Consider the following 22,752-nt stretch of genomic DNA (forward strand, 5'->3'; position numbering starts at 1 on the left):
ACCAGAATCCAACTACTGAGAAATTTAGAAATAGAAGAGATCAATAAAACTACCTAGTCAGCATATAAAAATGCCACACAGCCCCCAGTGGGTTACCCAATACCAAGTGGGCAGCTCTAAAAATATAAATATGAGCAACATTAAATGAGTACAGTGGGTTGTAGTTATACATATAAATGTATATATACATGTAACAGTGGTAATTAAAGAAAAAGAGAAAAGACAGGGAGTAGAGAGGAAGGGGTGGCTCTGAAAAGAGTTAGGGGAGGGGTCACATAGGGAGTGAGTGTGGTCAAATGCATCTTATGAAATTTTCAAATTTCATACATCAATAAAAAGACTACATTTTTTTAGAAAGAAAGAAAAACATTGCTCAGTTTTTAACTGCTACCACTGACAATGCAATACAATTGTGGAAAATCTGTGAAAGAGACAAAAGACCAGAAGATAAAACCTGAGAGAGAAAGATGACAGTTAGAGAGGTCCTACTACGTTACAAGTGTGCAGCTTTAGGCCATGGATCTGCCAGATGAAACCAGCCCATGAAGACCACTTCCCATGGCGAATGCATACCACACCCACCAAGTTCTATTAATAGTGATTATGAAACTTGTTTATATGCAGATGATTCTCAGATTAACTTTTGACATCTGGAAGTTACAGATAGGGATTTTGATACTGTGGAGTTTGAGTCTGTCATTACAGCAGCCAAATTCCAACCCAAACAGCTGTAACACATCTGTACACAGCATCTGCTTTGTGACATGAGGGCATCTGCTCTCGTGATAGGCATTCTAAGCTGTTGGGAGAGAAGGAAGATCCTGGTAACAGGTCATTTTCTCCCCTCACATCATCTCCTCTATTTCTGGTGTAAAATTCTGTCATAGTGGTCACTGTATGATGACCAGAGGGTTATTTGTCAGTCAAAATTTAAATATGGAAAGCAGGCAAGTATTTGGAAACATACCAAGTATGTGAACATCTCTGAAGTAAATTTTGCTCTCTGTATGAAAATGACTGCATATTTGGCAAATTTAAATGGTCTTGGAATAGACTTTATAGGGGGGTTCATGACTAAATCTTATAATAATTTCTTCAGAAATTCTTACAGAACAAGTAAGTGAGCTATAACCCAGAAGCATCACCTAAAACTAAACAAACAAACAAACAAACAAAAACAGTAAGATTCACATAGTTTAAAAGTTTTAATTACATTTATTTACTTTTATACATCTATGTACACATGCACATACTTGTATACACACAGAGTGTGCACATGGACACCATGGTTCACACGTGGAGAAGAGCGACTTGTGAGAATTGGTTCTTACCTTCTATCTTGTGGGTCCCAGGAATTGAACTCTGCTTGTCAGACTTGGAAGTACATGCCTTCACCTGCTGGGCCATCTCACCAGCCCTTCACGCAGTTCAGGAGACACACCAAACCCACGCTAACAGCAAGCCAAAGAAAGACAAACACACTGGTAGGCTAGTCTTCCGTGAGAAAAATCCTCATATAGCTGGCACTCCAAGGAGATTATTTTTGTAGGTGTTACACTTTGTATATATTTCAAGAAAAGCTGCTATTGGCATTTCCAGCAAAAGAGCACACTTCCTACTTAGCTGAGAAAACTGAATCTCACAGTCATACCTACGAAAGACAAGCCTATTGAGGTAGTGTTTGAGGGTGTGCCATTTCACATATATTTTAATTTTAATTTTTTGGTAAGGCTTACTATTTTAAATTAGTCTACAAGTGTGAGTCTATCTGTATATGCATGTGACTGCAGGTGCCCACGGAGGCCAGAAGCAGCAGATCTCCCTAGAGCTGGAGCTGCAGGTTGTGGTGAGGCACCTAGTGTGGGTTCTAGGAACTGAACTCATATACAATCTTTTTTTTAAATTGGATATTTTATTTGTTTACATTTTAAATGTTATCCCTTTTCCCGGTTTCCCCTCTGCAAGCCCCCGTCCCATCCCCCCTTACCCTACTTCTATGAGTGTACTCCCCCACCCACCCACCCACTCCCACCTCACCACCCTAGTATTTCTCTACACTGGGGCATCAAGCCTTCACAGGACCAAGGGCCTTCTCTCCCATTGATGCCAGATAAGGCCCCTTCAGCTCCTTCAGTCCTTCCCCTAACTCCTCTATTGGGGTCCCTGTGCTCAGTCCAATGATTGGCTGTGAGCATCCACATCTGTATTGATCAGGATCTGGCAGAGCCTCTCAGGAAAATGATATATCAGGCTTCTGTCAGCAAGTACTTCTTGGCATCAACAATAGTGTCTGGGTTTGGTTTGTGCATGTGGGATGGATCCCCAGGTGGGCAGTCTCTGGATGGCCTTTCCTTCAGTCTCTGCTCCACTCTTTGTCCCTGTATTTCCTTTAAGGACACATGCTCCATAGCAGCTTTATTTATAATAGCCAGAATCTGGAAACAACCCAGATGTCCCTCAACAGAGGAATGGATACAGAAAATGTGGCACATTTACATAATGGAGTACTACTCAGCTATTAAAAACAATGGCTTCATGAAATTCTCAGGCAAATAGATGGAACTAGGAAATATCCTGTGTGAGTTAACTCAAGCACAAAAAACCACATATGGTATGTACTCACTGATAAGTGAATATTAGGCAAAGAATGTGGAATGTCTATGATACAACTCACTGTCTACATGAAGCTCAAGAGAAAGGAAGACCAAAGGGTGGATGCCTCAGTCCTGCTTAGAAGGGGGAACAAAATAATCAAGGGAAGTAGAGGGTAGGAGGAACTTGGGAGGAAGAGAAGTGTGTGTGTGGGGGGGGGGGTGGGAGATGGGAAGAATCAGATATGGGAAGAGATATACAGAGGGTCAAGAAATTGAACAGTGGTATGTAGCAATGGGGAATGGGAAACTGGGGGTAGCAACCAGAAATGTCAGGAAATCCCAGATGCCAGAAAAGCAAGAGCCTCCCAGGATCTCACAGGGATGATATTGGCTGAAATACCCCACAAAGGGGAGGGAGAACCTTTATCTCGAGGTTAGACATGCCCCCCTGGATGAGGGATGAAGCCACCCACCCATCTCCAAAATTTTATCCCAGAATTGCTCATATATACTCTTAACCACTGAGCCTTATCTCCAATCCATCGAAATATTGTCATTGTCACATTAAAAAAAAAAGCCACTGATAAGTGGATATTAGCCCAAAACCTAGGATACCCAAGATATAAGATACAATTTCCTAAACACATGAAACTCAAGAAAAATGAAGACTGAAGTGTGGACACTATGCCCCTCCTTAGAAGTGGGAACAAAACACCCATGGAAGGAGTTACAGAGACAAAGTTTGGAGCTGAGATGAAAGGATGGACCATGTAGAGACTGCCATATCCAGGGATCCACCCCATAATCAGCATCCAAACGCTGACACCATTGCATACACTAGCAAGATTTTATCGAAAGGACCCAGATGTAGCTGTCTCTTGTGAGACTATGCCGGGGCCTAGCAAACACAGAAGTGGATGCTCACAGTCAGCTAATGGATGGATCACAGGGCTCCCAATGGAGGAGCTAGAGAAAGTACCCAAGGAGCTAAAGGGATCTGCAACCCTATAGGTGGAACAACATTATGAACTAACCAGTACCCCGGAGCTCTTGACTCTAGCTGCATATGTATCAAAAGATGGCCTAGTCGGCCATCACTGGAAAGAGAGGCCCATTGGACACGCAAACTTTATATGCCCCAGTACAGGGGAACGCCAGGGCCAAAAAGGGGGAGTGGGTGGGTAGGGGCGTGGGGGTGGGTGGGTATGGGGGACTTTTGGCATAGCATTGGAAATGTAAATGAGCTAAATACCTAATAAAAAGTGGGGAAAAAAAAGCTGTGTAAATTCATCATGATTTCTCCACATCTACCAGCCATTTAGGTAAGGGACAGCGCTTTTAATTAGAAAGACTCCCCCCCCCCCCCAGTTCCAAAGTCTTTATTGTTTTAGAAAAAATGATCCATTCTGTCAATGGGATGAAGAACTCTGTTCAGAAACCCATCAGTAGTGCTGAAAAGGACTCTGGTTTCTCCACGTCTACTCGTACACCCAGGCATGGGCACAAGACTTGTAGTCGATCAGTTCTTCGGGCTTAAACCATAGATCTAATAGGGGACTAATATCCAATATATACAAAGAGCTCAAGAAGCTGGACTCCAGAAATTCAAGTAACCCCAATAAAAATGGGGTACAGAGCTAAACAAAGAATTCTCAAGTGAGGAATACCGATGGGCTGAGAAGCACCTGAAAAAATGTTCAACATCCTTAATTATCAGGGAAATGCAAATCAAAACAACCTTGAGATTCCACCTCACTCCAGCCAGAATGGCTAAGATCAAAAATTCAGGTGACAGCAGATGCTGGCGAGGATGTGGAGAAAGAGGAACACTCCTCCATTGCTGGTGGGATTGCAAGCTGGTACAACCACTCTGGAAATCAGTCTGGTGATTCCTCAGAAAATTGGACATAGTACTACCCGAAGATCCAGCAATACCTCTCCTGGGCATATACCCAGAAGATGTTCCAACTGGTAATAAGAACACATGTTCCACTATGTTCATAGCAGCCTTATTTATAATAGCCAGAAGCTGGAAAGAACCCAGATGTAGCCAGGTGAGGTGGCGCACACCTTTAATCCCAGCACTCGGGAGGCAGAGGCAGGCAGATTTCTGAGTTTGAGGCCAGCCTGGTCTACAAAGTGAGTTCCAGGATAGCCAGGGCTATACAGAGAAACCCTGTCTCGAAAAACAAACAAACAACAACAAAAACAAACAAACAAACAAACAAAAGAACCCAGATGTCCCTCAACAGAGGAATTGATACAGAAAATGTGGTACATTTACACAATGGAGTACTACTCAGCTATTAAAAACAATGAATTTATGAAATTCTTGGGCAAATGGATGTATCTGGAGGATATCATCCTTAGTGAGGTAACCCAATCACAAAAAAAAGTCATTAGATTTGCACTCACTGATAAGTGGATATTAGCCCAGAAACTTAGAATACCCAAGATACAATTTGCAAAACACAAGAAAATCAAGAAGAAGGAAGATCAAAGTGTGGATACTTCATTCCTCCTTAAAATAGGGAACAAAATACCCATGGAAGGAGTTACAGAGACAAAGTTTGGAGCTAAGACGAAAAGATGGACCATCCAGGGACTACCCCACCCAGGGATCCATCCCATAATCAGCCACCAAACCCAGACACTATTGCATATGCCAGCAAGATTTTGCTGAAAGGACTCTGATATAGCGGTCTCGTGTGAGGCAATGCCAGTGCCTGGGAAATACAGAAGTGGATGCTCACAGTCATCTATAGGATGGAACACAGGGCCCCCAATGGAGGAGCTAGAAAAAGACTTCAAGACTTCTTGTACCAACTCTGCTTTCCAACTAGCTTGATCTGTTCCAGAGGATGTGATGCCCTCTTCTGGCCTCCACAAGCACTGCATGCACATGGGGCACAGACACATATCCAGGCAAAACATCCATATCCACTTTTTTTTTTTTTTTTTTTTGAGACAGAGTCTCCCTACTTGATATGTAGACTACGCTGGCCTCAAACTTACAGAGATCTGCCTGCCTCTGCTTCCCAAGTGCTGAGATTAAAGGTATTTCCCACACCTGAACCATTTTCTTTTCAATGAAAAAAAAATTTTTAAAAAACACCTGCTGAATAAAAGTGACAAATGGGGAAAAAGAGGGGATGGAAATAGTTTTACTTTGGGGAAACAATGAGCATCCAAGGCACAAGACTGAAAGGTACCTCTTCACAATAAATCATCTTCTTGAAATGGCCCTGATCTAAAGTTGGGGGGAGTTTGAGATTACAGTGTTTTGATGTCATGCATACCCTGTTAAGGAGCAAATTATTTTCTGAAGGTCTATCATTATTTATATATATCACTGGTCTACTAAAAAGCTATTTAAATTTCTCTTGCATTTTTGCTAAAAGTTCTATACTTTCTTATAGAAAGACGATGGAGTCTCATGTTTTTGTTTGTTTGTTTTTGTTTTTGTTTTTCGAGACAGGGTTTCTCTGTGTAGCCCTGACTGTCCTGGAACTCACTCTGTAGACCAGGCTGGCCCTAAACTCATAATTATCTTTTCTTCACTTCCCAAGTACAAGGATTATAGCTGTACATCAGCACGCCCATTCAAATGTTTGTATATTTTTTTCTCGTGTGTGTGTGTGTGTGTGTGTGTGTGTGTGTGTGTGTAGGGGAGGTGTAATATATATTGTGAGTGTGTGTGTTTTATGTGCACAACTCCTCAGTTGCTCCCTGCCTTATTCACTGAAACAGGATCTCTCAATTGAACCTAGAGCTAGCCCATATAGCCCTCTTGCTCTGGGAATTCCCTGTCTCCACCTTCCTCCTGCTGGAATTACAGGCTGTATAAACCTGCCCAGCATTCCTGGGGATGCTGGGGATCCGAACTCTGGTCTTCGCACTTTTTTGGTATGTTAGTTACTTTTCTGTTACTGTGATAAAATACCATGATCAGAACAGCTTACCAAAGGAAAAGTTATTTTGGTTTATAGTTCCTGCTGGAGCATCCACACTAACACGGAAGACATGGCATGCTAGCAAGAGCCGGAAGCTGGCAGGAGCCGGAAGCTGGCTGGCGACCTTTGCATCCCTACATAGGAAGGAAGCAGAGAGAGCAGAAGTCAGGTCACTCCATAAATCCTCAAAGCATGCCTCCAGTGACTACTTGCTCCGGCAAAGGTTCACTCCAAAAAGTTCCATAACATCTCCAAAGAATGCCACCAGCTGGGGACCAAGTGCTCAAATGCAGGAACCCATGGGGCACGTCTTCCATTCAAATCATCACATCTGGCAATCACTTTAACCACAGAGCTATCTTCCTATTCCATTGTTGTGTATTTTTTAATTTATTCATAAATGGAAATGCTTAGAAGGTAAGCTGTGCCTCTAATAAACACTTTTCTTAAACATTTGAAAACCTGAATCATCAGCCATGCTAGCGTCATAAAATGCTACGGCCTCTTTCTTCTTGGAAAGGGAGGGACTGGGGAGCCGGCACTTAAAAAAATTAAGAAAGGCCAGGTGGTGGTGGTGCACACCTTTAATCCCAGCACTTAGGAGGCAGGGGCAGCTGGATCTCTGTGAGTTGGAGGCCAGCCTGGTCTACAGAGTGAGTTCCAGGACAGCCAGGGCTATAAAAAGAAACCCTGTCTCAAAATAAAAAAATAAATAAAAGAAAGAAGAAAAAGAAAGAAAAGAAAAAAACTTAGGAAACACTGAATATATATCAAACTCCCCTTTTAAGTTTGTGCTTGCTTACTAAGGTGATTGAGAAAGCCTCAACAAAACTCAGTTCAACTTTTGGGATTCCTTTTTGGCATGTTCATTCCTATCCTTGAAAAAGCTACTAGTGTGATATGTGTCTATGTTTGAAATGCATAGCTTTTACTTACCTGGTAAGAGGAGACTAGGTTCATTCTTTCTGTTTTCAGAAGCTGAATCAGAGTCTACAATGTGGCAGGCAACAAGTTAACTCTTGTTGAGTAAGTAGATGTTTATTTATTCGTGTTTGTCAGACACTGGACTATAACATCGAAAAAGTAAACTTAACCACTGCCTTCTTATAGCTTACATTGTGCTAGGGGAGGAGATAACTTTTTTGTTTTTTTTTAATCAAAAAAAGTGGTCAGATAGAGAGTAAAGGGAGAAAGAATACTGCTCTCAAAGATAGGCAGCAGGCACTCTGGAGCTCTTACACTGTCGATCGATAGTGGAGTAAGCTTGAATGGCTCGGGCATCACCTTCATTGAGACCACACATCGAAGTAGTTTAAATTAACTAAAGCACTTGCACAAAGCTGTTGATGCAATCAGAAGGATTTAACCAAGAGGGATTGCCACAGAGATGTGGGAGAAACCAGAAGATAAAGATTTTAAGATCCAAATGGGTCTGAAACCGAGTAGTAGAATGTGCTTAGCATGAGTGAGACCTTGGGTTTAGTATCCGCCACCAAAAAATAAAGAACACAGCCAGAAGCCATTAACATCCTATAGTCCTGACATCTAGGATGGGCTAAAATTAATTACATTTAAGTAATTAGGCTGTGAGAAGACAGCATAAACCACAGATGTGGTTTATGTCATTCTATGTAAGCAAAAACAAAAAACAACAACAACAAAACATGTCACCCCACTAGACTGCAGCATCAGCCTTATCACGTATGTTGACATCCAATAGAGTTGGAAGCAGACATACATATGTACTGTAGGTATAATGGCATTCGACAGACATACCTTCTTGAACATCAGTACTAATTCATGTTTAAGTATAAAGACCCTTTCTGTTTTAAAGAGGTATATCTTCTGAAATTTTGCATACAAAGTAGTTGTTATAGTTAAGTAGTCGGGTTAATTTTAAGATTACATTTGTTTTTAACTGCTATCTAAAAGCACAAAATTATACATGTTAGTGGGATATTGTGTGGTGTTTATTTAAATATATAGATTTCTGTCTCCTCAAACATTGCCTTATGGTGAAAACATCTTTTCTTCTGCCTTTCTAAAATAGCTCATTAGTGTTAGCTGCAGCCACCCTGCTACACTGTACACAGATGCTCTTGCTCCTTGCTAAGACAAATGTAGAACTCATTGATCAGTTGCTCCCCACTCGCTCTCTTCCCTCCTCTCCCTCACCTCAGGAGACCACCGTTCTAGTTGTCTCTCAGATCAATTTCCAGATCCCAGAGGCTAGAGAGATCATGTAACGCTTGTCTTATGTGTCAGGTTATTTCAATTAACATAATGATCTCCAGTTGCATCTACATTAAGTTGGGGTAATTTTACTAGACTATGAGGGCTGCATAGAACTGTGTCCTACTATTGAACCCTGCCCTATATTTATGCACTTCAGATGAAGAAAACTATTCTCTTGGGGGGTCTAATGATGAAACCAGAGAAATCAGCAACAAGTTAAACAGAAATGTAAAGCTATATTTGAACAAAGGTGTAAAGCAGGTCTTCTGTGTTTTAAATATATTAATAGTGGATCTTAAAACATCTTAGAAAAATTAATTATTTAGAAGAACATTTTGTAAATTTGCACATACCATTTCATTGTTCTATTCCATGTGAAAATACATCAGAATCTAACTTTGTATAAAAACTATCTTTAGAGAATGCCTGGAGAAGTTATTACACTATATATTCAGCAAGGCTGGCAGTTTAGTCAATGGACTATGAAAACTGGCATTGCAAGAAGTGCTTGCTGACAGGAGCCTGATACAGCTGTCTCCTGAGAGGCTCTGCCAGTGCCTGACAAATACAGAGGCAGATGCTCGCAGCCAACCCTGAACACAGGACCCCAGTGGAGGAGTTAGGGGAAGGACTGAAGGAGTTGAAGGGGCCTTATCTAGCATCAATAGGAGAGAAGGCCACTGGTGCTGTGAAGGCTTGATGCCCCAGTGTAGAGAAATGCTAGGGCGGTGAGGTGGGTGGGGAGCACTCTCATAGACGCAGGGTAAGGGGGGGATGGCATAGGGGGTTTGCAGAGGGGGAACTGGGAAAAGGGATAACATTTGAAATGTAAACAAATAAAATATCCAATTTAAAAAGAATAAAGAAAACTGGCATTGGTATAAAAAAGTGGTAAAGATACATTTTTGGAGAAATTGCAAAGCATAAATTAAATAAACTAGCTCTAATAACTAAAAACGTCTATGAGAAAATATTTTTATAGATGGCATAGGTGTTAAATTTGGGAAATATGCCTGACATGAGTATGTTTTAGGGCGCCCTGCTCACTGAGCCTACTTCCTCTTTTCTGCCCGTTTCTACATATAGAGAGAAGTATTTGTATTTGTAAGAGAATCTAAGTAATCAAATGACAACGGTGCCACACCATGGACCACGTCTGCTGGTTCCATCTGGCATGTATCGATACAGGCGCTTTGGGTTGAATCTACACAGTACTGAAGTAGAGCCTGACTCCCCTCAGCCACCCTTAATTAGAACTAGTGAGGGTCAAGAATGGAGGTAAGGCCGGACATGGTGGCGCATGCCTTTAATCCCAGCACTCAGGAGGCAGAGGCAGGCAGATTTCTGAGTTCGAGGCCAGCCTGGTCTACAAAGTGAGTTCCAGGACAGCCAGGGCTATAGAGAGAAACCCTGTCTCGAAAAACAAAACAAAAAAAACCAAAACAAAACAAACAAAAAAAAAAAAGAATGGAGGTAAGAAGTCATCTGATTCATAGTTTGTATACATGTTATAAATGTATTCATAAAATACAATCTGTTGTGATGACTCAATCAGCAGTATTTGCTAACTATTATATGGTATAACACACACACACACCTAGTAAGAAGGTTGACAGTCCTAAACAATGTGGGTGATGGCAGGCTATTAACTAAGACAAGAAATGCAGCAGATGAGACAGCTTTTATGGAATAAAAATTGAGAGTTCGGGTTGGGACATCAATTCTAGATGCCTATTAGATGCACAAGAAGAGTCGTCAAATAATGAGCTGTACAAATGAGTTTCAGAAGAACCTAGAATTCCTTGGGGGTAGATTTCTAGTAGAAGAGTTGCTGGGTCAAAGGTTAGGTGCATGTTTACAGTGTTGTCCTGGAGCCAGCTGGCTAGGGTGGAGGTTGCAACAAATTGAACAGAAATGGTGAGCGTGCAGCCCTCTTGAGGGGAAGCGGCAGTGGAAAATTAAAGGCGGAAGTATTGTTCCTTTGGTCACCATTTAGGGGGATACAGCCCACCACAGAGAAGCAGAGAAGACAAGGTGGCGGGTAGGTGGCTTCCCGGCAGGGCAAGTGTGCAACTGGAACACTGTACCTACAACTCAAAGACTATGAAGCAGAGATCGGGCCAGGAAATGGGCCAGGCTGTAACACCCAAGGCCTGCCTCGAGTGACCTACTTCCTTCAGCCCAGCTCCACCTCCTGAAGGGTCCACAGCTTCCACAAAACAGTACCACTCCCTGGGACCAAGTTAAAGATTGTGCTGGACACTTCACATTCAAACCGTGTGTCCTAGTGCGCTTTCTGTTAGCTGCGATAAACACCAAGACCCAAAGCAACTTTGGGAGGAGAGAGTTTATTTCATTTTACAGATTATAGGCCGTCATCTCGGGAAGCCATGGCAGGAGCTTAAAATGGGCACCACACCACAGAAGAAAACTGCTTCCTGGCTTACTCATCTACCTTTCCTCTATAGCCCAGACCCACCTGACCACCAGGCACGACACTGTCCACGGTGGGCTAGCCACTCCTATGTCAATTCCCGATTGAGAACCCCATGAACAGCCATGCCCAGAGCCCAATGAGATGCGGCCAATTCTTCAACTGTGGTTTTTCTCTTGGCAGTGTCAAGTTGATGACTAAAGCCTACTATGACACCGTACCCCGTTAATCCGTTAATGAAGTCATGTGTAGCAAAAGTTTTCTTTACTGGAGCATTTTAAACTAATAATTCAATTTCTCTCTCTCTCTCTCTCTCTCTCTCTCTCTCTCTCTCTCTCTCTCTCTCTCTCTCTCTCCTTCCTCTTGATTCAGCTTTGATAATTTGTTTCTTTCAAAAAGAAACTTGCCCTTTTCATTAGACAGAATTTGCTGCCCTAGTCTATATTTTCCTTTAACTATCTGTAGTGATTAAATCTTTATCTCCAACCCTCTCCCCCCACCCCCATAGCTGGGGATGAAACTAGGGACCTTGTTCGTGCTTGGCAGGAGCTATATCCTCCTCTGCTCCTCCAGATTCTCTTTTAATCTATAACAGTTCTGGGCTTTTTCTTTGACAACACTGATTTAAAAAAAAAAAAAAGAATTTGGCTAATCGCTTCATAGAATGTCTCACCATCTGTGTTTATTTGATGGCCTTCTCAAGATGACATTATACATTCTTGGTAAGAATATTTCACAAGTGATATTGTGTACTTCCCACTGTATCACATCAAGAAGCACATGCCAGTAGTCCCAGCAGTTCAGGAACTAAAGCAGGAAGATGGCGTGAGCCCAAAAGTTGCAGGTCAGCCTGGGTGACATAGTGAGACTCTGCCTAAGAGATGAAAATAAAGCAACTGTCCACTCACAAAGCAGCTCCACCATGGTGCTTTGTAGTCGGGTGAAAAGATCTCACCTTTGTTTGAAAAGATCTCACCATTGTTGGTTGGTTTGCTTGTTTGCTGGTCCCATTATGTAGGCTGGTCTGAGACTCTAACAGACTAGGGTGGCCTTGGACTCACAGAGATCTACCAGACTCTGCCTCCTAAAAGCTGGTATTAAAGGTGTGCACCACCATGCCTGTCTATCTCTATGGTTTGATTTGGTTTGGTTTGGTTTTTTGAGACAGGATTTGTCTGGGTGGCCCTGGTTGTTCTGGAACTTGCTTTGTAGACCAGGCTGGCCTGGAGGTCAGAGATTTGATTGCCTCCCAAATGCTAACTTTAAAGGCATGCAGATTTGGTGGTTTTTGTTGGTTTTTTTTTTTTTTTGAGACAAAGTTTTATGTAGCCAATAAAAGCCTTATATTTGCTATACAGAATGATCTCAAACTTGTAATCCTCCTGCAGCAGCCTTCCGAGTGCTGGCATTACTAGCATGCTCTGTCATGTCTAGCTGAGATTGTTCCATTTTAGTGATATATTTATTTTCTCTTCCCAATTAATAAGTAACTTTAGGAATGATATTTTGAGATTACTAAATCTCTGCTTCCCATCAAACTTTCACACAATAATTTCTAATGAAGCATTACATTGTTGGTTACAAAATAAAGCTGAGGAGGGGGAGACTACTTTATACATGATACAGAGAAAACTGGATATTGACATGCAGAACCCTGAAATTAGATCCATATCTCTGTTTGTATAAAAATCAATTTGAAATGGATCAACAACTGTAATGTAAGACTCTAATCTCAGACACAGGAAAACATAGGGGAATACTTCAAGACACAGGCAGTGGCTCTGTGTTTAGACTCTCAATAGACAGTGAAACAGGATCAGGAACCTAACAAATGGGGGCTGAGGTCATTATGGCTTAATGGCAGAGCACCTGCTAGCATACACAAACCTTGGGTTTGAATCCTAGCTCAGAGAGAGAGAGAGAGAGAGAGAGAGAGAGAGAGAGAGAGAGAGAGAGAGAGGAAGAAGGAGGGGGGAGCTAGGAGGAGACAACTGTGATTGTATGAAAAAAGTTCTAAGAGCCAGCTGTGGCAACACATCTGCAATCCCAGTATTCTCTGAGGCTAAAATACAAGTCTTGCAAGCTTAAGGTCAGTCTGGGCTATATAGACAAACCCTGCCTTAGAAAACTAGCAACAAAATAATAACATTAAAAGCTTCTGAGCAATAAAGGAAATAATCGGAACAATAAGATGTTCTATAGTATGGGGAGAAAAATTATTGCCAGCCGTATTGACAGATTAGTATCCAGAATGTATTGTTAAAAACTCAAATAGCTAAACACAGAAAAATGGAGAGTCCAGTTGATAAATTAGCCAAACACGTAGTTCTCAAGAGAAGTACAAATTACCAACAAAGACAGGAAGAAAATGTTCGTTTTTAGCCATCAGAGAAATACAAATCTAAATACAATGGAATTCTGTCCTACTCCAGTCAGAATAGCTGTCATCAATAAAACAAAACTCAACAAATGTCTGTAAGGATAGAGAGGAAACACACACACAAAGTAAAAACTTTTTTTTAACACATGGTCACACAATGTAGCTCTGGCTGACTTTGAACTTGGTATGTAGACCAGGCTGGCCTTGAATTCACAGAGATCTGCCTGCCTCTACCTCCTGAGTGCTGGGAATAAATGTGTGCACCACTGTGATCAGCTAAAAAATGAAAGAAAGAAAATTAGAAAGAATATTTATATGCTACTAGTAAGAATGCTGACAAGCACAGTCAGTAAAGAAATTGGAACCTGTCATGGTTTGTTTATTCTTGGACCAGTGAGTGGCACCATTCGTAGGTGTGACCTTCTTGGAAAAGGTGTGACCTGGTTGGAGTAGGTGTGTCACTGTGGGTATGGGCTTAAGACCTTCACCCTAGTTGCCTGGAAGTCAGTCTTCCACTAGCAGCCTTTGGATGAAGACATAGAACTCTCAGCTCATCTCTGCCTGCACCATGCCTGCCTGGTTACTGCCATGCTCCCACCTTGATGATAATGGACTGAACCTGTAAGCCAGCCCCAATTAAATGTTGTTTTTTTATAAGACTTGCCTTGGTCATGGTGTCTGTTCACAGCAGTAAAACCCTAACTAATACAGAAGTTGGTACCAGGAGAGGGGTATTATTGTGATAGGCCTGACCATGCTTTTATTTGAAAGAATGTGGATTTTGGGACTTTGGGTTTGGAAAGCAGTGGAATGCTTTAAATGGGGCTTAATGGGTCATCCTAGTAAGAATATGGAAGACTTTGTTGATGGGAGTAATTTGAACTGTGTTGACCTGGCCCAAGAGATTTCAAAGGAGAAGAATTTCAGAATGTGGCATAAAGACTGTTTTTGTGGTATTTTGGTAAAGAATGTGGCTACTTTTTGCCCTTGTCTGAAAAGTCTGCCTGAGGGTAAGGTGAAGAAACTCAGATTAATTGCATTGACAAAGGAAGTTTCAAAAAAAGCCCAGCAGAATCTTTGTTCTCTGGTTAAGTCTTATGAAGAGAAGTTTGAACAAGTATAGCAAGCTTAGAAAGGAAAATATAAAATATATGGTTTGAGTATTAAAGGGGTACCAGGAAGTGAAATGGAGCAAAATCCTGTGTTCTAGGAGATAGCAGATTAAGGGAGTGGGACCTTGGGGCAAGATCCTATCCAGCTAAATTTAGATCCAGGCATGATGGTACACACCTTTAATCCCAGGAGACAGGCATGCTGATCTCTGTGTTCAAGGTCAATCTACAGAGCAAGATCCAGGACAGCCAAGCTTAGGCAGTGAAGGATTTGGAAAACAGAAAGTCAGTGATAATGTGATAGTACAAGGGGGTCATATTCTAGTTCCTGCAAGGAGCAGAACTCGACAGCTTCAGCCATGTGGCTCTGGCTCTAGAGTTAAGAATGAAAGGAACTACTGGTACAATTGATGCTGGTCAGCTGGAGCTAAGAAATTAGCAATGATTAAGAAGAGACTAGCATCACTGAGGTGAAATTTTCTGGGAATTGTTTTCTGGGAGCACAAAGAAGCTGTGTTCCAGAGATAGCCAAGGTTGTACCTCATGCTGCAGCTGGACTTGGTAATGTGTAAGAGTCACCCAGGTGGTACTGGTTTTGAAGGCATGAAGGGGTCATGAAGAACAGCAGAGGCTTGGCACTGTGAGAGGTCATAGAAGGCCATTGGAGAAGGTGAAGCCTCAGCTGTAGTTGATGGCCCAGGACTGAAGGGGTCATGCAAAGGATCTGAGGCTTGGCACCATGAAGAGAACCTATGAAAGGCTATTGGTGAAGTCTAGTTGGAGTGGAACACCCCAGTGTATTGGAGATGTCAGTACCATGGAGTGACCACCAAGAACAGCAGCCGTAGTGGAGTGGATGAACCTAAGCTTAAAGTGCTACAGAGGGCAGAGCTGGAGAAGTGATGCCGGCCCTTAGGAGGAGCCCAAAAGATCAAGTGGAATCCCAGATACTGAAACAAGAAGCTGTAACATTGAAATTGCCTTGGAGACTCAAAGATGTTAAAGATGCCAGAGCCATGGGATACATGGTGAGGAAAGCTGCTAACAGCAAGTGGAACCAGCCCAGGAGAAAGCAGTTTGTTGCAGTCAACAAAGATGAGAAAGGAGCAGAGATCTGAAGACGACTTTAACATCAGCCAGGGAGATGCAGAGTTTGGAATTTGCCCACCTGGTTTCCTGTCTTTCTTTGAGGATTACAGTTAAGTGATTGGATGAAGCTCAGAAGAGACCTTGAATTTTCGACTTCTAACATTGTTGAGACTGCTATAGACTATGAGGACTTTGAAAGTTGGACTAAATGCATTTTGCATTATGCTATATTTAAGTATGCCCCCCATAGACTCATATGTTCGAACAAGTCTATGGGGGTCAGGGAGTGGAATGTCATGGTTTGTATATTTTTGGACCAGGGAGTGGCACCATTCGTAGGTATGACCTTCTTGGAATAGGTGTGACCTGGTTGGAGTAGGTGTGTCACTGTGGGTGTGGGCTTAAGACCCTCACCCTAGTTGTCTGGAAGTCAGTCTTCTACTAGCAGCCTTTGGATGAAGACATAGAACTCTCATCTCTGCCTGTGCCATGCCTGCCTGGTTACTGACCATGATGATAATGGACTGAACCTCTGAACCTGTAAGCCAGCCCCAATTAAATGTTGTCTTTTATAAGACTTGCCTTGGTCATGGTGTCTGTTCACAGCAGTAAAACCCTAACTAATACAGAACCTTTCCTCAAAAAAAAAAAAAAACCAAAAACCAAAAAACAAACAAACAAACAAACAAAAAAAAACAAATGTAATTAAGCTACTATATGATCTAGCTACATGCCTAAGGTGATTAAAATTAGCATTCAATAATGGTACTTGCACACCTATGTTTATCAGGGCAGTATTGACATTAGCCAAGTTATGGAAACTGTTTAGGCAGCCATCAATGAATGAGCAGATGCATAAAATATATGGTACATATACTCAATGGATTACTATTCATCCATAAAAGGCAAAAATCATATCATGTGCAGGAAAATGAGTAGAACCAGAGCTGGAGATCATCCTGTTAGATGAAATAAGCCAGACTCAGAAAAATAAACACCATACCTCCTTGTCTCTCATGCATAATACTGTAGAGAGAATATCTTGTGTATTGTATGGATGCATCATCTGTCAATTAGAAAACCTATGGCCTATAGGAAAGGGTAGAATAGAAGGTGGGACATCCAGGAGGCAGAAGGAATTTTGGGATAGGCCCAGATGGGAGATTTCCCGTGAAGTTGTGAGGAGACAAACGAATGGTACCTGGGAACAGGTAATCAGCCATGTGGCAGAATGTAGATTAAAATAAATGGGTTATCTTAAGTCATGATTCAAGTCAGAGATGAGCCTAACTCTATGGCCAAGGTATTTGTAAATATATCTTGACTCTGAGTCTAATTTCTGGGAGCATTGAAGGAAGACCCAGACCTAATGTCTACGTAAAACCAAACACAAAAGTAGAAAGGAGACGCTCAAGATTGCTTTTAGCTGCTGTGTCAAAACACTGATTGAAACAAACTTGGAAAAGAAAAGAGTTATTTGGTTTACAGATTAGAGCCCATCACTGAGGGAAGCTGAGGTAGGTACTGAAGCCAAGACTGTAGCGATATACAGTTCATTGTCTTGCTTCCTCTGGCTTGCTCAGTTACCTGTCTCAGAGTCAATGTGACCATGGACTGTGGGCATGGGTAGGGTCTTCTCACACCAACTAGCAGTTCCCTCAGACATGTCCACAGCCAGTCTGATGGAGGCAATCCCTCAGTTGAGTTTCCTCTTCTTAGGTACGTCAAGGTGACAACTGATGCTAACTATGGCAGGGACTATTTGGAAAGAGGAAGGGAGAACCAGCAGAAGGGGGGGGGGGAGGGGTAAGTGAGGGTAACGAGGTTCAGTCAAAGTATGTTAAGTGCACGTCACAATAAAACATTTCATGTAATCACTCTATGTTAATGAGGAACAGGTCAGTTTTCATGGTGCTGGGGAGTGAACTCGGGGCCTTATGCACACACAGTATTCACTGTACCCCTGAGAACCTTCCGTGAAGATTTGTTTATTTTATGATTCACTATGCCTTCAGGCATTCAGGATATATTACTAGATAGCTAACATGTGGTAAGAATTATGACAGAAATGGAAGGATGGTGAGAAGGAACATAATCCTTCCTGCCTGGAGGGACATCAACAAGGAGAGAGCTTCTTCTTGACACTCCAAGAAGGTCATATTAAGAGCAGTAGACATAAATGTGGCTTAAGACATTTTATCTTTCTATTGTGTATATTCATGGTATGTGGTAGTGTGTTACAAAAGGACATGTTTGCTGAAGTCTGTGTTATACACTGAGTGAGCCCCCCTCACATTGTCCCCTACCTTCTCTGTCCACCCCTCATGATCCTGTTAGTCCTCTTTGCACCCCACGATAGACTTGCTTCTACTGTTGGGTCATAGTTATGCCCACAATCTAATAAAATCTACATGAAACCTATGAACTGTAGAACAGAGAAGACCTACGTCTTCTCTTCTGAGACTGGTTTACTTCACTCGATATGATTAACTACAAATGACATAACTTCATCCTTCCTTATGGTCAAAAGGAACCCCGTTGTGTATTATATACTCCATTGTCCTTATCCATTCCTCGGCTGTCGCACAGCTAGGGTAGTTCTGTAACTCAGCTGTGGTGATAGTGGTGCCACAGAGGTGTGTAAGAATCTCTCTGACACACTAACCTGAGGGTGTGTGAACAAATATCCTGTCTGGACTTTGCTTTTGCTAATTTCTTCCTCCTTCTAAAGAAATGGCACTAGGGCTGGAAAGATGGCTCAGTGGTTAAGAGCACTGACTGCTCTTCCAGAGGTCCTGAGTTCAATTCCCAGCAACCACATGGTGGCTCACAACCATCTGTAATGGGATCTGATGCCCTCTTCTGGTGTGTCTGAAACAGTGACAATTTACTCACATAAATAAAATAAATAAATAAATAAATAAATGTTAAAAAGAAAAGAAATGAGCTGGGCATGGTGGCGCATGCCTTTAATCCCAGCACTCGAGAGGCAGAGGCAGGCAGATTTCTAAGTTCGAGGCCAGCCTGGTCTACAAAGTGATTTCCAGGACAGCCAGGGCTATACAGAGAAACCCTGTTTCAAAAAACCAAAAAAAAAAAAAAAAAAAAAAAAAAGAAATGGCTGGAAATACGACCATCTTAAAACTTATCTTGTTAGGTTGTATAAAGGCATTGCTGGATTTGAACCCAGGACTTCCCAAACCATATAGATATGGATGTAGTTCATGGTTACCTCTTGGGTTAAAGGTAGGACCCAATTGTTGAAGACACAGCACACTTAGGACACAGGACTCGGTGATTCTAGTTGGATCTGACCTGAAAGCCTCTTTTCTGAAATCTATCTCGATCTCAGAAGATACTCTGTGAGCTGTGAAGGGAGGGAATCGATTAAACACTCCTACTTAGCTGCAACACCTTTGAATCAATCACCAGCATGAACCACCAGCTGCCTAATTGTATTAGAGGCCTACTAAAAAGAGGGAAACCATGCCTGGTACTGGCCATCCTAGCCAGTTTGTGAAAGCACAGGCCTTAAAAAAGAATCTGCTGCCTCCACTTTGCTAAACCTGCATAATTAATTTCAACATTCAAAATCTTTTCCTTTCCCTCACAGAGAAGTGTAGATACTACCTCTCATCAAAGAAGCCTTTCTTAATGGCAAGTAGAGACCATCATGGAAAACCGCAACTGGGCATAATTCAGAGATCAACAGGTCATGGGGAGCCCAATCCCATGGGTATATCTATATCACCCTTGTCTTAGTTGGGGTTTATTGCTATGAAAGAGATGTCATGACCAAGGCAACTCGTATAAGTACAAACATTTAACTGGTGCTGGCTTATTGTTTCAGAGGTTCAGTCCATTATCATCATTGTGGGAAACATGGTGGCACACATGCAGGCATGATGCTAAAGATAGCTGGACGTTCTACATCTCGATCCAAAGGCAGCCAGGAGGAGCCTCTCTTCCACCCTGGATGGAACTTGAGCATAGGACCTCAAAGCCTACCCCCACAGTGACTCACTTCCTCCAACAAAGCCACACCCACTCCAACACGGCCACAGCTCCTAACGGTGCCACTTACCATAAGTCAAGCATATTGAAGCCACTAAGCCAAGCATATTGAAGCCACTAAGCCAAGCATATTGAAACCACTACACAGCTCATGCACCTATTGCTCAGGGAACTTCACAAAAGAGTGAATTCGAAGATTGTAGGAGCCAGAATACCAGGAAGTCTTCTGTGAAACAGCCTTTCCTGGAAATGGCTGCACAAAAGACACCAGAACAACGGCAATATCAATGGATAAGTTAATGTGGAATGGGGAAAAATTTTGAGGGGTCTTACCACTAGACCAAAAAAAAAAAAAAAAAAAAAAAAAAAAAACTATAGCCGGGCGATGGTGGCGCACACCTTTAATCCCAGCACTTGGGAGGCAGAGGCAGGTGGATTTCTGAGTTCGAGGCCAGCCTGGTCTACAAAGTGAGTTCCAGGACAGCCAGGGCTATACAGAGAAGCCCTGTCTCGAAAAACGAACCCCCCCCCAAAAAAAACTATAGGCAAGTAATGACTGCTAGGGTAAGGAGAATAAGCCTCTCTCGGGGATAAAGCCCTTACTGGTTATCCAATGAAGAATGGTCAGTCTGAAATTATATACATACCACCAACCAAAAAGAACTGTGAGTATGTGCTTGTGCACATATATACATACATACATACATGCACACATATATGTGGTAACACCAATAATCAAAGAAAAAGAGGCTATCAGCTTGAGAGTGGGGACATGGAAGGATTGAAGGAGGGCTGGAGGGGGAGAAAGTGAAAAAAAAAACTTTTAATGACTTGTAAAATACAGTGGTCTTAGCACATTCGTAAAGCTGGGCAGCAACCATTACTGTCTAGTACATTTCAATCACCTCTAAATGGAACTCGTATCCATTCATAGTTATTCCTCATAGCACCCCCTCCACAGTGCCTGTTAACCACTTGTCTACTTATATCGCAGCTTAAGAACATTTAACCTGATGAAGTCACACAATATGTAAGCTCTTGTGCTGGCTTTTTTCACTTAGCATGTTTGACTGCTCATTCATTAGGTAACTTCTATTTGCTCTTCATTCCCTTTTGTGCTAAAGATATTCAATTTTATGGAGTGTATACATCCATTCTTCACTCTTGGTATCATTTTCTATTGCTTTTCCTAACTTTAAGAACTATGTCAAGGCTTTGTCAGCCAAGCTTCTTTGGGAGCAGCTGGCATTGGGGTTCTCTTCACCAATGTTTGATCTCCATAAAAGTCTTATATTTTCTTTTCCTTTCCCTTCCTTTTTCCTTCCTTCCTTTCTTTTTTTAAAGTTTTATTTATTTAATTTATATCTTCATGTACACCTGCATACCAGAAGGGGGCATTAGATTTCATTATGAGATGGTTGTGAGCCATCATGTGGTTGCTGGGAATTGAACTCAGGACCACAGGAAAGGGCAGCCAGTGCTCTTAACTGCTGAGCCATCTCTCCAGCACTTCCTTCCTTCCTTCCTTTCTCCCTCCCTCCCTCTCCCTCTCCCTCTCCCTCTCCCTCTCCCTCTCCCTCTCCCCCTCCCTCTCCCCCTCTCCCCCTCTCCCCCTCTCCCCCTCTCCCTCTCTCCCTCTCTCCCTCTCTCCCTCTCTCCCTCTCTCCCTCTCTCCCTCCCTCCCTCCCTCCCTCCCTCTCTATCTCCCCTCTCTCCCCTCTCTCCCCTCTCTCCCCTCTCTCCCCTCTCTCCCCCTCTCTCCCCCTCTCTCCCCCTCTCTCCCCCTCTCTCCCCCTCTCTCCCCCTCTCTCCCCCTCTCTCCCCCTCTCTCCCCCTCTCTCCCCCTCTCTCCCCCTCTCTCTCCCTCTCTCTCCCTCTCTCTCCCTCTCTCTCCCTCTCTCTCCCTCCTTCTCCTTCTCCTTCTCCTTCTCCTTCTCCTTCTCCTTCTCCTTCTCCTTCTCCTTCTCCTTCTTCTTCTTCTTCTTCTTCCTCTCTCTCTCTCTCTCTCTCTCTCTCTCTCTCTCTCTCTCTCTCTCTCTCTTTCCCCCCTTTCTTTTTTAAAACAGGGTTTCCAATATTTCCCCTAGTAAGGCCCCTTTGTCAGTACAATCTAGAGTACACATCACCAGGCACTTACTTGTGTCTCACTTAGTTTTCAGCTACAGTTTGCATACCATATAGAAACTTTATTTAACCAAATAGCTTTTAAGTCCCTTGAGGTCAAGAATGGATTTCCTAGTTGGCAATGCTGGCTCATACCTATAACCCTGTAACCTTGGGAACTGAGGCAAGAGGATTGTCATGAGTTCAGGCCAACCTGACCTACAAAGTAATTCTCAAAACAAAAGCATACAAACAAACAAAAAAAATGTGTGTGTTTGTGTTGCTTGTGGTTTATTAGTAATAGCTGTGGTTTATTAAAGGCTCCTGAGGGGCAGGGTCTTTGCACACATGTTGCTGCTCTTTACAAGAACTTAAAAAATGAGGGGTTGTTTCTCCCAGTTTTCAAATGCAGAAAGCCTAGAGTCCCTGCAGCATAAGCCTATTAGGTGACCATGTTGATGGATTCATGATACATGATATTAGCCACCTGACTGATTTGTGCCAATTTGATGAAAATATTTCCATCTGGCAGGGAAAAAAAAGACACAAGTTTGAATCCTTGTGTTATTTTTAAGTTACCAGCTTGTGTCTACAGACAAGTGCACACTTTCTATCAATTCTGAGTTTCCTGATTGGTAGAATGGGATTTTTTTTAAAAAGGAAGGCCCAAACCAACCCTTGCCTTGAAGGAGTTATGAATATTAAATAAGGAAATGCAGATGCAAAATAAATATTCATAACTTACTTATGTGTTTCTTTTGTCTCATTAAAATGTAAACCAAATGAATACGTGAATACGTTAAGATTAATAAAGAAAAGATATTTATCCTACACCATA

General features: G+C 42.3%; 1 long non-coding RNA gene and 1 pseudogene across 1 annotated transcript; one reads left to right on the forward strand and one right to left on the reverse strand.

Annotated features, from left to right (window-relative positions):
* On the forward strand, window positions 360-1,183 carry Gm12803 (predicted gene 12803; annotated as a pseudogene).
* On the reverse strand, window positions 1,205-20,122 carry Gm40227. The gene is made up of 3 exons (XR_868014.2): window positions 19,030-20,122; window positions 6,557-6,681; window positions 1,205-1,451 (listed from the first exon to the last, which is right to left on the reverse strand). It is a non-coding gene; the product is annotated as a predicted gene, 40227 (long non-coding RNA).
* Between the last annotated feature and the right edge of the window lie 2,630 nt (window positions 20,123-22,752).

The sequence above is a fragment of the Mus musculus genome, chromosome 4, assembly GCF_000001635.26.
Source record: "Mus musculus strain C57BL/6J chromosome 4, GRCm38.p6 C57BL/6J".
Taxonomy (NCBI): Eukaryota; Metazoa; Chordata; class Mammalia; order Rodentia; family Muridae; genus Mus; species Mus musculus.